The sequence below is a fragment of the Tursiops truncatus genome, chromosome 1 (genome assembly GCF_011762595.2).
Source record: "Tursiops truncatus isolate mTurTru1 chromosome 1, mTurTru1.mat.Y, whole genome shotgun sequence".
Classification (NCBI taxonomy): domain Eukaryota; kingdom Metazoa; phylum Chordata; class Mammalia; order Artiodactyla; family Delphinidae; genus Tursiops; species Tursiops truncatus.
This window is the reverse complement of record NC_047034.1, coordinates 173398148-173403012: the sequence shown is the minus strand read 5'-3', so window position 1 is coordinate 173403012 and position 4865 is coordinate 173398148. Positions and strand designations below refer to the sequence as shown.

Below are 4865 nucleotides of genomic sequence, written 5' to 3'. Positions count from 1 at the left end.
TTTATAGCTAGAAATTTGTATCTCTTAGTCCCCTTTGCCTATTTCATCTGTTCCCTCCCCCCCCACCCCAGCAACCACCAATTTGTTCTCTGTATCTGTGAGACTGTTTCTGTTTTGTTTTCTTTTTTAGATTCCACATATAAATGAAATCCAGTGGTATTTATTTTTCTCTGTCTGACTTATTTTGCTTAGCATAATACACTCCAGGACCATCCATGTTAGTGTAAATGAGAAGATTTCATTCTTTTTATGGCTGTATAGTATTCCATTGCATATATACACCATATCTTCTTTATCTGTTCATCTATTGATGGACATGTAGGTTGCTTCCATATCTTGGTTATTGAAAATAGTGCTGCAATGATCATAGGGGTACAAATACCTTTTTGAATTAGTGTTTTTGTTTTCGTTGGATAAATACCCAGAAGTGAAATTGCTGGATTATATTGTAGTTCTAGTTTTAATTTCTTGAAGAATCTCTATAATATTTTCCATAGTGGCTGCACCAATTTACATTCCCACCAACCAGCCATGAGGGTTCCCTTTTCTCCACATCCTCACCAACACTTGTTGCTTCTTGTCTTTTTGATAATAGCCATTCTAACAGGTATGAGGTGATATCTCACTGTGGCTTTGACTTGTATTTCCCTGATGATTAGTGATGTTGAGCAACTTTTTACATAACTTTTGGACCTCTGTATGTCTTCTTTGGGAAAATGCCTATTCAGCTCTTCTGCCCACTTTTTAATTGGATTGTTTGGGGTTTTTTGCTATTGAGTTGTATGAGTTCTTTATATATTTTGGATATCAATCCCTTAGTGGATATATAGTTTGCAGATATAGTTTGTATCTTTTCCCATTTGGTATGTTGCCTTTTCATTTGGTTGGTGTTTTTTTCCCACTGTGAAAAAGCTTTCTAGTTTAATGTAGTCCCCCTTGTTTATTTTGCTTTTGTTGCCCTTTCCTGAGGAGACATATCCAAAAAAGTATTGCTAAGACTGCTGTCAAAACAAAACCCTGTTTTACAAGGTTACTTGTTTTCTTCAAGGAGTTTTATGGTTTCAGGCCAACTCCAGCGCCCAGAATAATCTGAGAAGGGGCTTCGTGGTGGGGTGGTTTCATCTCAGAGGCCATCCAGGGCTTGCCGGACAGGGGCATCTAGGGAGGCGGCCATGTGGATGGAGACACCAGGGGCACCGATGCTGTTTTCCCAGCAGTCAAACCCACAGCTGGTCAGCACCTGCTTCATGACCTCCACCTCTGGATGCTCCAGATATGGCCTGAGAAGCGTGATGCCACAGCCCCTGCCACCTGTGCCAGTGAGCTTGCTGTGCAGTCTATGGGCCATGGTCACCTGGCACAGCCGGTCCAGCGAGGCATGGCCCACACCGAGGGCATTCAGATGGTGCTGGTTCATGTCAGTGAGCTCCTCCAGCATGAGGTAGTGCTCTGGGGCTGGGGCCACTGCCATCTCCCCCAGCACCCGCTACCATTCCAGGGAAATGGCATCTATGGAGGTCAGGAAGGGAGCCATGATCTCTGGGAACTTCAGCCTGCTCCTGATGCCGGCCACCAGGGCCTTGGTGCTCTGAGGGACTCTGATGTTGATCAGCAGGATCTTCAGAGTTGGCGGCCTCTTTAAGGATGAAATCTTCCCTTGCTGGTATCGGAGCACTCCTCCCCAGATGCTGACAGCGTTGTCCACTCCGGAGGGGTTCCCATGAATCACCCTCCCCCACTGGAAGGACCACTTGTTAATTAGTTCCAAGTTCTCCTCAGTCCACCTGCTGGTGGCCTCGCCATCCTTCAGCGGGTTTGGGATCTCCTTGCTCGCTGTCAGGAGGGCAGCCGCCAAACACATGGAGTAGGTGGCACTGGAGCCGAGGCTGGCCCCGGTGGGCAGCTGAGACCACACGGTGACATCCAGGCTGGGCAGGGCTCTCTGACTCTGGCAGATGGACAGGTATGAGTAAAGGAAGGACAGCACAGCCAGGTGCTCGTGGTCGGCACAGTCCTTGGGGAAGCCCGCCATCTCCTTCAGCTTCTCCACTTGCTCCGGGGTGAGTGCTGTGACGTCACCTTGCTTCAGAAAGCTGGTGTCCAGCATCTGAAGCTTGGCCACATCCCAGGCCCACTTGATGCCAATGTTGGGTAAGTTGAGGCCCACTTTCCCATTGCTGTGGGACTGAAGCCAGAGGAATGTTCTCAAGTTCAAGGCCACAGCCGGTGCTACCTTGCCATGGACCACGGCATGCTCTCCATGAAGGATGACTTTCCCTGGAGCAGACACTAGCGGACTTCTGACAACATGGCTCCTGGGAGTCCTGTCGCCACAGGCCCTCTGCTCCCGAGCCGGAGTTGCTCCAGGACTCCATCCCCAAGCTCGCGGGTGGTGGGGGGTAAGACTGGGGTTGTTTTCTTACTTTCTCTTTCTGATAGTTCATTGTTTTTTGTGAAACCTTTGGGGTTTTCTATATGTAGTATCACATCATCTGCAAATAGTGACAGTTTTACTTCTTCCTTTCCAATTTGTATGCCTTTTATTTCTTTTTCATACCTAATTGCTGTGGCTAGGACTTCCAATACTAGGTTTAATAAAAGTGGTGAGAGTGGGCGTCCTTGTCTTCTTGTTCCTGATCTTAGAGGAAAATCTTTCAGCTTTTCAGCATTGACTATTATATTAGTTGTGGGTTTGTCATATACGGCCTTTATTAGGTTCAGTTCTGTTCTCTATATACCTGCTTGTTGAGAGTTTTTTTAAATCATAAATGGATGTTGAAATTTGTCAAATCCCTTTTCTGCATCTGTTGGGGTGGTCATATGATTGTTATCCTTTGTTTTGTTAATGTGGTGTATCACATTGATTTATTTATGGATGTCAAAACATTCTTGCATCCCTTGAATGAATCCCACTTGATCATGACGTATGATCCTTTTAATGTATTGTTGAATTTGGTTTGCAAATATTTTGATGAGAACTTTTGCATCTATATTCATCAGGGACATTGGCCTATCATTTTCTTTTTTTTTTTTCTTCATACTATTGTGGTAGGAAGAGGTGCTTGAGAAGATTTCAGTCTTCTTAAATTTATGGTGACTTGTTTTGTGGCCTAGCATGTGGTCTATTCTGGAGAATGTTCCATGTGCATTTGAAAAGAACATGTATTCTGCAGCTTTTAAATGGAATGTTATATATATATATATATATATATATATGTAGAGAGAGAGAGAGAGAGAGATAGACAGAGCCCAACAGGGAGAGAGAGTGAGAGACAGAGCCCAAGAGAGAGAGAGGGAGGGAGGGAGGGAGGGAGAGAGGGAGTCCATCTAATATAATGTGTTGTTTAAGGCCAGTGTTTGCTTATTGATTTTCTGTCTGGATAATCTATCCATTGATGTAAGTGGAGTATTAAAGTCCCCTACTATTATTGTGTTATCAATTTCTCCCTTTATTTCTGATAATATTTACTTTTTATATCTAGATGCTCCTATGTAGAGTGCATATTTCTCTGCCCTCTCATTTTGTTTGACCTTCATTTTATGTTTCTATAAATTAGTCAAAAAAGCTACTCTCCTGGTCTTGAAGGAGTGGCCTTGTAAGGAAGTGTCCCCTGTATAGACTGCTTGTAACTGGTGGCTTTGACAGTATGGCTGGGGCCGAAATGGGCCTGTGCCAGGGGAAGTCCCTTAGGGGCACCGTGCCTGAGGCCACTTTGGCAGAAGACTGGAGCTGGAGTGGGTGTGGGCCAAGGGAAGTCCTGGAGGGACTCAAACAATGGTGCTCACTGGTACCTCCAATCCTGGAGAAGGCTCCTTGCCCATTTGGCAGAAGCTCTAAGGTTAGTAAATGGATTTATTTCCCCTCTAGTCTAGGTGCCCTTTAAACTGCTGTTTTCTCAGTGTCCCAGTGTGGGTGAGTCTGAGTTTAGCTCCTCAGCAATATCGCTCCTTACTGTCGGTCACTGAGTCAGAAGTGGGGTTCCTGTGGATACCATTCTCTGTCTTTCCTACACATTTCTATGTGGTCCTTCTACAGGCAGTAGCTATTCAGTCAGTCTTCAGGTTTTCTTCTGGAGGAATTGTTCTACATGTAGGTGTAGATTCAGTGTGTCCGTTGGAGGAGGTGAGCTCAGGGTTTTCCTATACTGCCATCTCAGACCCTTCATGTGTCTCTTCTCTCTTAAAACTCTTTCCAAAGGCCACTCTTTCCAAGAAAGGCTTCCCTGTCCTCCCCCTGCCCCTCTTCTGGTTTGGGTCTCCACTTGTATCCATAGCATTCTGGCCTTACACTTATAATTTTTATCAAACTGAATTGATAACATTTTTATCTCTCTGTTAGATTGCAGTCTCCATGAGTATAGGAGCTATGACTTTTAGCTAATTTTGTTATCCCTAATGCTTAGCATGGTACCTAGCTTGTGATGACTAATAAATGCTTGTTGAATAAAAGAATGTATAAACAGGTATTATGATGGGTAGAAGAACCAAGAAACGTTACAGCTAGAAGAAGCCATGGAGCAGTAGCTCCCAAGCAAAGTGCAGTCCTACGGTTCTTCTCGGATGAGTTGCCAGAATTGAATCCATCTGTGAAATGTATATACTTACTTCATAGGACATTGTGAGGATAAAATGAATGAATAAGTGTGGAATTCTTAGGATAGCTTTTGGTACATTGTAAGTGTTCTGGCTATCTGTTGGGTAATAAACCATGTGAGAGCATAGTGATCAAATTATGTGTTATTATCTCTCTGGTTCTGGGGATTGGCTCATCTGGGCAAATCTGGCTTGGTATCTCTAATGTGATTACAGTCAGACAGCAGCTGGAGCTGGGGTCCTCTTGAAGGATTCTTTACTCACATGTCTGG

At 44.5% G+C, this 4865-nt stretch overlaps 1 pseudogene; it reads right to left on the bottom strand.

The window, feature by feature from the left end:
• Window positions 1-1118: 1118 nt before the first annotated feature.
• Window positions 1119-4617, bottom strand: LOC109547244 (mevalonate kinase pseudogene; annotated as a pseudogene).
• Window positions 4618-4865: the final 248 nt, after the last annotated feature.